Source organism: Panthera onca, chromosome D1 (assembly GCF_046562875.1).
Source record: "Panthera onca isolate mPanOnc1 chromosome D1, mPanOnc1 haplotype 2, whole genome shotgun sequence".
In the NCBI taxonomy this organism is placed as follows: domain Eukaryota; kingdom Metazoa; phylum Chordata; class Mammalia; order Carnivora; family Felidae; genus Panthera; species Panthera onca.
The window spans coordinates 58,846,841-58,859,961 of NC_138348.1; the positions used below are offsets into that span (position 1 = coordinate 58,846,841).

The 13,121-nt window shown below is 38.8% G+C and overlaps 1 protein-coding gene across 3 annotated transcripts in view; it reads right to left on the reverse strand.

Annotated features, from left to right (window-relative positions):
• MAP6 (microtubule associated protein 6) overlaps positions 1–13,121 on the reverse strand; it is a 124,397-nt gene that overhangs the window by 78,384 nt on the left and 32,892 nt on the right. For all 3 annotated transcript variants that reach the window (XM_081790335.1, XM_078433086.2, XM_078433087.2), the window contains 3 exons: positions 12,343–12,493; positions 9,206–9,362; positions 2,406–2,498 (listed from right to left, as the gene is read on the reverse strand). The gene's annotated coding sequence lies outside the window, so the exon portion shown is untranslated. The remainder of the gene's footprint in view (positions 1–2,405; positions 2,499–9,205; positions 9,363–12,342; positions 12,494–13,121) is intronic.

A 13,121-nucleotide genomic window follows, 5' to 3' on the forward strand; every position in this document is an offset into this window, starting at 1 on the left:
GTCTGTTGGGGACCACTTCTTTCTGACTTTCAGTTCCCATGGTTGGCATAGGATTAACCCTACTTGATCCACCTTCCAGAGATGACTATGTGACCCACCCCTATTTACCAGGGCACTGCATCCCCATGGCCAAAGTGACTAGTTTATGATGGACATGTGATCCCCACTGGAGCAATTAGAGGAAATCCTAGACTTCAGTTGGAACTATTTGTAAGGAGCCACTCTCTCTCTCTCTCTCTCTCTCTCTCTCTCTCTTTTTACTGGAATTGCTAAAATGAGAGACCATTAGGATAATGTTGTTAGTGACCATCTTTGCCATCACTGGGGGAGCAGGGAGCCTGCTTGCCCAAGGTTGAAGCAAACACAGAGAAAGTTAGAAGAGGACACAGGATTCTGCTGATGCCTATGAAGACTGCAACTTACTTCCCAAAGCCCATTCTCACCTTCTTCCCATAACAGAAGCCTCCAAGTTTTAGGTGGGCTCTTGGTCACCCAGCAAAAGACTACATTTCCCAGGCTCCTTTGCAACAAAGAGCAATCATAGGTACTTGCAAGTCACTTCCTTAAAAGAAGTTGCTTGTGTTTAGTTTCATCTTTCTCCCTTCCCATAGGGTAGAGTGTGGACATGGTAGAGGTGAACTATCATCTAGGTAGTTGAGATGATTATGATATGGTGGTTAAGAACATTCTGGTGCCAGGATTTAACCCTAGGTAGGGGAGGGTAGAAGAAGCAGATAGAAGAAAACTATCTGGGGTGACCTCATAGGATGGAGCTGCCTAACAGCCTTAGACCACTTCATTGCTTCTGGAATGTTACGTGAGAAAGAAATAACACTTCTCTCTTGTCTGAACCACTGCTTTGAAGGTGTCTATTTTAGTATATTAGTCATTTGAGGATCTGGCCATGCTTAAACTAACTTGAGGAATAAGAAAACAGCATGGAACTAAAATGCTGGAGAATAATATCACGTCTGATGGGAGGGAGTGATCAGATTTCAAGTATTCTAAAGTCCTTTTATGTTTGTAAGGAGAGATACTGATTAAATCATTAACCTAAAATGGTTGTCAACTTAAAAATGCACATTAAAAGAAAGAAACGGAGTGGGGGGTACCTGGGTGGCTCAGTCAGTTAAGCATCCGACTTTGGCTCAGGTCATGATCCTGCAGTTTGTGATTTTGGGCCCCACATCAGGCTCCGCACTGACAGTGCAGAGCCACTTGGGATTCTCTCCCTCTCTCTTTACTCCTCTCCCACTAGCACACTCTCTATCTCTCTCAAAATAAATAAATAAACTTAAAAAATAAATAAAATAAATAAAAGTAAAAGAAAGAAAAGAATATAGAAAACTTCATCAAGAGCAGAAAAAGGGTAAAAATTAGCAAAGAAGAAACATGGCAAATAGCAAATACAATATAAAGTGGTAGAAATATTTTTAAATATATTAGTGATTGAGGTAAATGTAAATAATCAAAATTTTCTGGTTACAAGACAGAGAATGTCAGATTGGAGAAAAACACAAAACAAAGCAAAAGGCGACCAGACATTGTTTTCAAGAGACATAATTAAAACATACTGACATAAACATGGGGGGAAACCTGATGGGAAAAGATATAGTAAAAACATACTAACCAAAAGGAAGTTGTACAATTATATTACAATTAAACAAAGAAACAATGCTTCTAAATTGACTCATGAGTTTAAAAAGAAATTAGAGGGGCTCCTGGGTGGCTCAGTTGCTTAAGCATCCGACTTCAGCTCAGGTCATGATCTCACGGTCTGTGAGTTCGAGCCCCACATCAGGCTCTGTGCTGACAGCTCAGAGCCTGGAGCCTGCTTTGGATTCTGTGTCTCCCTCTCTCTCTACCCCTCCCCCACTTGCACTCTGTCTCTCTCTCTCAAAAAAAAATAAATATTAAAAAAATTTTTTCAAAAGAAATTATAACGGATACTAGAAAATAATCAGAACTGAAAGAAAATGAAAACACTGCATATCAAAGTTTATGGGCTGCAGCTAAAAACAATATTCACAGAGAAATTTATAACCTAAATACATACTTTAGAAACAAATACTATTAAAAAATACTCTAGTGATTAAATTCAAGAAGTTAGAGACAGTACAGAACAAACCAAAGAAAGGAGAAGGGGGAAAAAATAAAGAAAATAGCAAGGTAATTAAATATGTAATGACCATACATTGGAGACTGTCAAAAAATCCAAAAGCTTCTTCCTTAACATAAACAAATCTCTGACAGGCTTATCCAGAAACAAAAACAAACAAGCAAAAAAGAAGTCACACACCAACAATTTTTAGGATTGTAACAGGAAAGACAGTTGCAAATATAGCAGATATTTAAAGAATGGTTGGCCAGAATTACTCTTAGTTGATAAATTTGAAAAAACTTACACAGTAGCTAATTTCCAGGCTTGCCTACAATTGTCTTGACTTCCTGGTGGCCACAGCTTTGTGAAGTCCTCTCCCACATTGACTAGAGCTGACCTGTGTAACCAGTAGGATATCATGAAAATGATGGCATGTGACTTTCAAAACTGGGTCAAAAAAGACTGTGGTTTCACTTTGTTCTCTCTTGGATCACTCACTCTGGGGGAGCCAGTCCCATACTGTGATGATACCCAAGCAACTCCATGGAGAGCTCCACATGGTGAGGAACTGAGGCCTCACCCTCTCAGCCATATGAGTGACCCAAATTAGGAGGGAATCTTCTAGACTCACTCAAAGGTTCAAAGGATGGCGACCCTGGCTGACATCTTGACTGCAACTTCATGGGAGACCTTGAACCCAAAGCACCCAGCTCGTCATTCCTGACTAGGAATCCAGGAATCTGACCACAGAAACTATGTGAGATAAATATTTCTTGTTGTTGAAAGTGCTAAGTTTGGGGGTAATTTATTTTAACTGAGTTATATGTATTTATTTTAAGTAGACTTTATTTTTTAGAGAAGTTTTAGGTTCACAGCAAAATGGAGCAGAGACTACAGAGAGTTCTCATTTCCCCTCCTCCCACACCCACACAGCTTCCCTCACTGTCAACAACCTATCCCAGAATGGTACATTTATTATGATTGGTGAGCCCACATTGATGCTACATCACCCAAAGTCCACAGTCTACATTAGGCTTTACTCTTGGTGTTTTACCTTCTATGGGTTTTGACAAAGGTTCAATAACATGTATCCACCATCATAGTACCACATGAAATATCTTTACTGCCTAAAAAAAAAATCCTCTCTGCTCTGCAGATTCATCCCCCTCTCCCTCTAACCCCTGGCAACCAGTGATCTTGGATTTGTCTTTAGTACTATCTCCATGGTTTTACCTGTTCCAGAATGTCATTGGGATCGTACAATATATATAGCCTTGTCAGCTTGGCTTCTTTCACTTAGTAATGTACACTTTTTGTTAATGTTTACTTATTTTTGAGAGACAGAGAAAGCACTAGCAGGGGAGGAGCAGAGAGAGAGGGAGACACAGAATCCAAAGCAGGCTCCAGGCTCCGAGCCGTGAGCACAGAGCCCGACACGGGGCTCGAACTCACAGACTGCGAGATCATGACCTGAGCTGAAGTCAGATGCTCAACCGACTGAGCCACCCAGGTGCCCCAGTAACATACATTTAAGTTTCCTCCGTGTCTTTCTATGGCTTGATAGCTCCTTTCTTTTTAGTACTAAATAATGTTTCATTCGATACACCACAGTTAATTATCCATTGACTTACTGAGGGATCTCCTGGCTTCCAAGTTCTGGAACTATAAATAAAACCGCTATAAATATCTGTGTACAAGTGTTTGTACTGACATAGATTTTCAACTCCTTTGAGTAAATTCGAAGGAGCATGATTACTGCAGCATACGATAAGACTATATTTAGTTTTGTAAGAAACCACTCCACTGACTTCCAAAGTGGGTGTACCATTTGCATTCCCACCTGCAATGAGTGAGAGTTCCTGTTGCTCTACATCCTTACCAGCATTTGGTGACGCCGGGGTTCCGCATTTGGGTCATTCTAATCCGTGTGTAGTAGTATTTCATTGCTGTTTGAATTGCATTTACCTAATGACATACGATGTGGAGCATCTTTTCTCGTGCCCATTTACCATTTGTACATTTTCTTTGGTGAGGTGTCTGCTCTGGTCTTCTGCCTGTTTTTAATCAGATTGTTCATTTTCTTACGGTGAGTTTTGAGAATTCTTACTGTATTTTGGGTAATAGTCCTTTAGCAGATACACCTCTTGCAAATATTTTTCACGGTTTGTGGCTTGTCTTCTCATTCACTTGATGGTGTCTTTTGCAGAGAAGAAGTGTTTAATTTTAATGAAATCCAGCTTATTGATTTCTCCTTTAATGGATTGTGCCTTTGGTGTTACAACTAAAAAGTCACTGCTGGGGGGCGGCTGGATAGCTCAGTTGGTTAAGTGTCAGACTCTTGATTTCAGCTCAGGTCATGATCTTGTGATTGTGAGGTGGAGCCCCACACGGAGCCCCACATAGAGACCCTGTGTTGGGCTCCATGTTGGCTCCATGTCCGGCTCCCCACTGGGCCACTGGGCATGGAGCCTGCTTGAGATTCTCTCCCCCCCTCCCCCATCCCTCCCCTGTTCATGCTCTTTCTCTCTCTCTCAAAAGTAAATAAAAATTTAAAAACTTAAAAGTCACTGCCATACCCAAGATCGTGTAGATTTTCTCCTATGTTATCTTCTAGGAGTTCTATTGTTTTGCATTGTACATGTAAGTTTATGATCATTACGCTGTGTGACAGCCTAGTGTCTAGATTTTTTTTTATCATATAGATGTCTAGTTGTTCCAGCACCATTTGTTGAAAAGACTTTTTCTTCACTGTATTGCCTTTGCTCCGTCAAAGATCAGTTGACTATATTCATGTCGCTCTATTCTTGAGTACTCTATTCTGTCCCTTGATCTATCTGCCTGTTCTTTCACCAGTACTATGCTGTCCTGATTACTGTAGCTTTATAGTAAGTCCTGACATCAGGTAGCATCGGTCCTCCAATTTTGTACTTTTCTTTCAGTATTGTGTTAGCTATTCTGAGTCTTTTGCCTCTCCATATAAACCTTAGAGTTGGTTTATTGATATCCACAAAATAACTTGCTGGGATTTTGATTGGGATTGCATTGAAGTTTGGGGGTGATTTATTATTCAGCAAGAGACAACTAACCCACCAAGGGGAAAGAAGGAATTCTTAGGAAAAAAATATATCTTACTAAAATTGATTTAAAAAGGAATAGAAAACTTGAGTAGTTCAATAAATTGAATCAGTTGCTAAAAATATACCTATAAAGGAAAACCAAACAAGATAAAACAAAATATGTGATCTATTTGATTTTACAGGTGAGTCTCACAAAACTCATAGAGCAGACAATCTGTATGTTATGCAAATTATTCCATTAAGCAGAAAAAAGGGAAACTTCCCATTCCAGTTTAGAAAGTCAATATGATAGATGTACCATGACAGACTATACAGGAACAATAAGAAGAAAAATTAGAGGCCAAACATAGATATAAAAATCTTAAATAAATTGTTAGCAAACAGTTCAGAATTGTACATAAAAATTATGATTTATCAGTTTTAAGTAATGTTTGTCCACAAATGAACACTGGTTTAATAATAAAATCTGTAGAAATAATACTACATGTTAACAAATTCAGTAGAAACATCATACAACAGGGGTACCTGGGTGGCTCAGTCAGTTAAGTGTCCAACTTTTGATTTCGGCTCAGGTCATGATCGCACAGTTCGTGAGTTTGAGCCCCACAATGGTCTATGTGCTGACAGCGCAGAGCTTGCTTGGGACTCTCTCTCTCTGCATCTACCCTGTTTGCTCTCTCTCTCTCTCTCAAAATAAATAAACTTAAAAAAATATTTTAAATAAAAAGGAAACACATAACCATTTCAAATAGATGTATTTTGAAAAACATGATAAAAGTTGACACCCATTAATTAATTTTAAAAATTCTTAGCAAGGTAGAACTTTCTATTATGTCAAAGGATAGGTATCAAAAACCTACTAGAAATAGTATATTTTAAAATATTCACAGTATGATCTTGATCTTTTTGTACTTGAGGGCTGATTTGTGTCCCAGTATGTGGTCTATTCTGGAGAACATTCCATGTGCACTAGAGAAGAATGTATATTCCTCTGTTTTAGGATGAAATGTTCTGAATGTATCTATTATGTCCATCTAGTCCAGTGTGTCATTCAAAGCCATTGTTTCTTTGTTGATTTTTTTATTAGATGATCTATTGCTGTGAGTGGAGTGTTGAAGTCCCCTAGTATTATGGTATTACTATCAATGAGTTTCTTTATGTTTGTGATTAATTGATTTATATATTTGGGTGCTCTCACATTTGGTGCATAAACGTTTACAATTGTGAGGTCTTCTTGGTGGATAGACCCCTTGATTATGATATAATGCCCTTTTGCATCTCTTGATACAGTCTTTATTTTAAAGTCTAGATTGTCTAATAAAAGTATGGCTACTCCGGCTTTCTTTTGTTGACCATTAGCATGATAGATGGTTCTCCATCCCCTTATTTTCAATCTGTGGGTGTCTTTAGGTCTAAAGTGGGTCTCTTGTAAACAGCATATAGATGGATCTTGTTTTATTATCCATTCTGTTAAACTATGTCTTTTGATTGGAGCATTGAGTCCATTGACGTTTAGAGTAAGTACTGAAAGATATGAATTTATTGCCATTTATGTTGCTTGTAGAGTTGGAGTTTCTGGTGGTGTTCTCTGGTCCTTTCTAGTCTTTGTTGTTTTTGGTATTTATTTATTTATTTATTTTCATCTTTTCTCCCCTCAGAGAGTCCCCCTTAAAATTTCTTGCAGGGCTGGTTTAGTGGTCACAAACTCCTTTAATATCTGTTTGGGAAACTTTTTATCTCTCCTCCTATTTTGAATGATAGCCTTGCTGGATAAAGAATTCTTGGTTGCATATTTTTCTGATTCAGCACATTGAATATATCCTGTCACTCCTTTCTGGCCTGCCAAGTTTCTGTGGATAGGTCTGCTGCAAACCTGATCTGTCTTCCCTTGTAGGTTAAGGACTTTTTTTCCCTTGCTGCTTTCATGATTCTCTCCTGGCCTGAGTATTTTGTGAATTTGACTATGATATGCCTTGTTGATAGTCGGTTTTTGTTAACTCTAATGGGAGTCCTCCATGCTTCCTGGATTTTGATGTCTGTGTCTTTCCCCAGGTTAGGAAAGTTTTCTGCTATGATTTGCTCACATAACCCTTCTACCCCTATTCCTCTCTCTTCCTCTTCTGGGACCTCTATGATTCTGATGTTGTTCCTTTTTAATGAGTCACTGGTTTCTCTAATCCTTAAATCGTGCTCTTTTGCCTTAATCTCCCTTTTTTCTTCTGCTTCATTTTTCTCCATAAGTTTGTCCTCTATATCACTGATTCTCTGTTCTACCTCATCCATCCTTGCTGCTGTGGCATCCATTAGGGACTGCAGCTCAGGTATAGCATTTTTTTACTTCATCCTGACTAGCTTTTACTTCTTTTATCTCTGCAGAAAGGGATTCTAATCTAGTTTTGACTCCAGCTAGTATTCTTATTATCGTGATTCTAAATTCTGGTTCATACATCTTGCTTGTATCTGTATTGGTTAAGTCCCTAGCTGTTGTTTCTTCCTGCTCTTTCTTTTGGGGTGAATTCCTTCATTTCATCATTTTGAAGGGAGAAAAGGAATGAATGAGGTAAAAAAAATTAAAATTAAAACACACACACACTCGAATAAATGATGCTAGATGCTAGGTGTGTTTTGGTCTGGGTGTTGAAATGGGCTTGATAGATTAGAGAAAAAAGGGAAATAAAAAAAGTAAATCGTTTGAAAATTTGAAAATCAAATACCCTGAAGTAGACTAAAATGACATAATGGAAGTAAAAAAAGTTTGAAAAAATTTACACAAAAGTAAAAAATATAGTAGAAAAAAATTAAAGAAAAATATTTTTAATAAAAATTGAAAATAAAAATGAATTTTTTCTCTTTCTGTATTCAAGAAAAAGAAAAGATACAAAAAAGAGAAAAAAGAAAAAAGGAAGAAAGAAATAAAATTGAATAGATGGACCAGTGAACAGACTGAAATACATCTGAAATTACTTCGTTTCCCCAGAAGTCAAACTATGAAGCACTTTAGAGTCCATAAACTAAGCAGGCAGAGAGACTTGGTTCCTGAAGAGTGAGGTTGGCCCAGTTGGGCGGCACTTAGTGTAATGGCTCCTTTCTCCACTAGATGGCGCTGCTTAGCTTACTAGGGTGGATTGTTGTGGTGCTTGTAGGTGTGTAGGCACATGCGCGGGAGTGGTGAAAATGGCATCACCCAGCTACCCAGTCTCTAGTATCGAAACTCTCTTCTCCCGGATCAGCAATCACACACCCATCCTTTGTATTCGGCTTCCATCCACTCCCCGCTTTTACACAGACCGTGACCAAGCCCCAGGCAGCACCTCCTTCCTGAGTTTTGTCTCAGAGGCGGCTGTTTTTCCCGACCCCTTACGTCTGAGGGACTGCGGCTTTGACTGTTCTGCCCCTCTGTGGGAGGGTCTCACTGAGTAATGCCCGAATGCCAGCCGCACCCAGGAACGTTTGCATGTCCGTGCTGCTGCCGATGCCCAGAGATTGCGCCCAAGAAAAAGTTCGTGAGATAGTGTAGCTGCAGCATTTCAGGGATTACGGAAAATCTCAACACACATCTGGCACCAGGCCTCACCCTTAACAACCTTGTTCCAGCACCAGTGGATGTGATTGCTCTCCGGAGTCCACTGGGGCCTTGCCTTTGGGGGACCCACACAGCCTCTACCAGGTGTCCTCCCATCAGGGAACTGCCTCTCCCTGTGTGGCCTGAAGAATCCCAGATTTCACTCTGCTCCTGGGGATTCGCCCTTCCCACCAGAACACCGCCAGGTATTGAGCTGTGGAGTTTCAGACTCTGCTCCCCCTGTGTATAGAGTCTTAATGGAATTTAAACCCTTTCCTTTCTCCCTTTTTAGTTCAGTCCCTGCAGCTGTTTCCACTTTTCCACTTTCTCTCCAGCTGCTTTTGGGGGGAGGTGCTTTTCCCATATTCTCCACCCCCCCATCTCCGTCCTCTCTCTGCACACAAAAGCTGCTCCCTGCCCTCCGTGGCTTCTCTCTCCCCCAGTTCACCTCTCCCCACCATGTACCTGCTGAATTCTGTGGTTCAAGTTGTGCATATTGTTGTGTTAATTCTCAGATCAGTTTTCTAGGTGTGCAGGATGGTTTAGTGTTGATCTGGCTGTATTTCATGGATGCGAGACACACAAAAAGCTTCCATGCTGTTCCGCCATCTTGGGTCCTCCCCTAGAAATAGTATATTTTAAGGTGAAATGCTGGAAGCCTTCCCTATCTTCAGGAACACAACCAGAGGACAGTTGCTCCCAGTCATAAAGGATGGGTAGGAAGGTCCAATTCATTTGGATTTCCAGTTATGAAGCTAGGTGAGATTTAGAAACAAATACCTCAGTGTTTTTCCTATGACTGGTATGACCACAGAAACAGGAATTATACCAGAATCATGAAGTCTTTGAATCTTGGAATCAGAATAAAAGAATGAGAATCTTAGAATCGTAAACCATATATTTGAAATCCTAGAGTCTCAGAATAATTGAATGATACAGTCTTAGAATCCTAGAATAAATGAATGTTAAAATTTCTAGAGTCTGGGAATAATTGAATATGTTCTGAGTCTTTTTTTTTTTTAACTTATGTTTCGGGCTGAAAAATTCTTCCTTATATTGAGCCAAATTAGGAATTCTTGCAATTTTCATCTTGCCTTGAGACCACAGATGACAGCATTTTAAAGTCATATTTAAAAACCACCATTATATCCCCCGATCTTCTCTTCTCAGGATGAATATTCCCAATTTCTTCATTTAGTATAATACGTAAATATTGTAATAAAGCCAGATACTTTGAGACTCTGTAGATCTCCTGTGACTCATCAAATTTTCATCTACTAGTTTTAACAACTATTGATGGTTGTTCCCTGAGACAATTATTACTGTGATGTTTGCCAAATAGTGATTTTCTAACTCCATTATTCCTTCTTCTTTTATTAGTTGGCATCATTGTTCACACCAGGGTGGGTTCATGAATTCTTACTTTTTTTCAATGGTTTTCATCCATGACTATCACTTTTTATTTTGATGCTCAGATTGTTCCATTATTTTCCCCCCTTGGTGATGGCCCTGCAGCTCCCTTATTGTTTTTAAGTTTATTTATTTTAGAGAGAGAGAGGGAGAGAGAATCACAAGCAGGCCAGCGCAGAACCCAACATGGGGCTGAAGCCCACAAAACTGCAAGATCATGACCTGAGCTGAAACCAAGAGTTGGATGCTTAACTGACTGAGCCACCCAGGGGCCCCAACACAGGCACATCTTAAGTTCCATAGTGAACACACACGCTGCCTTCCTTCCTCCAATATTCCCACCATATGGAAGATGGTGTGGATGCATGTTTTTGTGCATTTATTAATACACATGTACCTATACTCAATGTGTATTTAACATTAAATAAATAAGTTAAATTCATGTGTATTAAACATTTATGTATCTGGCATTTTTTTTTGAATGGTATCAAACTTGATGATACCCTTAAATGTGCCTTTTTCCCTGGCCAATTGGAATTCAAGATTCAGCCATGTTGATACATTTAGAGCTAGTTAGGCCATCTTAACTGCTCTCTAGTGGGCTGTTGTATGATAAACCATTTTTTAAAAATCGACTTTTCCACTGAGAAATAGTTACATTGTTTCCATTTTTTTTATCTATTGCAAATAGTACAACATATTTTTCCTTATGTGTGTCTCCATAGCCCATGTGAGAGCATTTCTCTCTGGTTAATAATCCAGAAGTAAAATTTCTGGGCCATCCAATATATGCCTCTTCCAATATATGCAAAAACCACTTGCTCTCCAAAGTGATTATGCAAATTTTCACTCCCCCCTGTGATATGTGAGAGTTCCTGTTTCTCAACATCCTCACCAATATTTGGAATTACTAGACTTTTAAGCTTTTGCCAGCCTGGTAGGTAGAAATGTTAAATTATGAGTGCTTAAATTTGGATACTAGTGAGGTTAAGTATCTTTTCATGTGCTTATTGCCTATTGGGAGTTTTTGTGTATTGCCTGTTCATGTCCTTTGCCAATTTTCTGTTAGGTTGTTTAAAGAATTATTTTATATGAATTCTTTAAATATCCTGCATATTAATCACAATATTATATGTATGCAAATAATATTATATGCTTGTATGTATGCTTATATGTATTGCAAATTTCTTCTCCCAGTGTGTGACTTAACTTTTAACCTCATTTATAGTGTATTTTGATATACATAGGTTTAAAGTTTTAAGGCAATCAGATGTGTTCATCAAATCAAAGTTTATGCTTTTTGCATCTTTAAGGGGCACATGTACCCCAATATTTATAGCAGTACTATCACAATAGCCAAATTATGGAAACAGCCCTAATGTCCTTTGACTAACAAATGGATAAAGAAACTGTGGCACATATATATGGCATGGATTACACAATGGACTATTACTCGGCAATCAAAAAGAATGAAATCTTGCCATTTGTAACAAGGTGGATGGAACTAGAATGTATTATGCTAAGCGAAAGAAGTCAGTCAGAGAAAGATAGATAACCATATGATTTCACTCATATGTGGAATTTAAGAAACAAAACAGATGAACATCAGGGAAGGGAAGGACAAATAAGGTAAGAGCAGAGAGGGAGGCAAACTGTAAGAGACTCTTAAATACAGAGAACAAACTGAGAGGTGCTGGAGGGGTGTTGTGTGGGGGGATGGGAATGAAGGAGGGCACTTGTTGAGATGAGCACTTGGTGTTATATGTAAGTGATGAATCCCTGACTTCTACTCCTGAAACCATTATTACACTGTATGTTAACTGACTTGGATTTAAATAAAAAATGTTTTTAAAAGGATGAAAAAAAAAACCCTCTTCCCTACTCTGATGTCAGTTATAAGGATATTCTCCTATACCACCTTTGAAAAGTTTTTGTCTGTAGATTTTCAATCCACCTTTTGCGTATGATGCAAAGTTGTGTGGCACACTAGCCTTCTGCCCTACTCTGTGCTGACTGTTCAAGGCCCGGATCCTGCTTCAGATTCTGTGTCTCTCTCTCTCTCTCTCTCTCTCTGCCCCTCCTCTACTTGTGTTCTCTTTCTCTCTCTCTTTCTCTATCAAAGATAAATAAATAAACATTAAAAAAAATACTCCCAGGATATTTCAATTCAGGTCCACAGGATACTTACTCACCTTTCTGGACTCCCTTGTAGCCAGAAGAGGTCAGGTAACATGGCTCTGCCCAATGAGGTGTAAGCAGAAGAGCCTTGGCGATTTCTACGAAAACATTGACTTAAGGGTCTTTTCCCTTCTACCTCCTTTCTTTCCTTCTCCTACTTCTCTTCTGAAAAATAGAAAGGCTAGAGGTTAATCACCCTTATGCCACCATGAGGTGACAATCTTAAAGACAGAAGCTGCAAGCTAAAGATGGTGGAGGGACAGACAGAAAGAACTTAGACCATTAATGACGTTGTGGGGCTGCTGCGCCCGTCTGCCTCTGGACTGTGTTGTTGATTTTTAAGTTTTATAATTTTTTTCTTCTGTATCTATTTAGAATTCTTGTTGTGAAAGAAGACAAATCCATTTTTGGTTAGGCTGCTTTCATGTGACTTATAACGGAATGCAAATCTCAATACAGAAAAGGACCTAGTTTTGTTTTGTTTTGTTTTGTTTTGTTTTGTTTTGTTTTTCCATATAAACACCCGATCCTTTTTTTTTTTTTTTTTGAATTTGGGTGAGTAAAGTTGACACACAATGTAACATTAGTTTTGTAGGTGCTCAGCATTGAAGTTCAACATCTCTATATGCTATGCTGTGCTTACCACAAATGGAGTTATTTTTTTTAAGCACATTTGAGGTTTATCTTTTCCTCACTGACTGATCCTGCTTCCTCTATATGACAAGTTTTCATAAGTATGTTCCTAAACGTTATATTCTATTTTGATTTATCTGTTTATTTACCCCTATGCCAA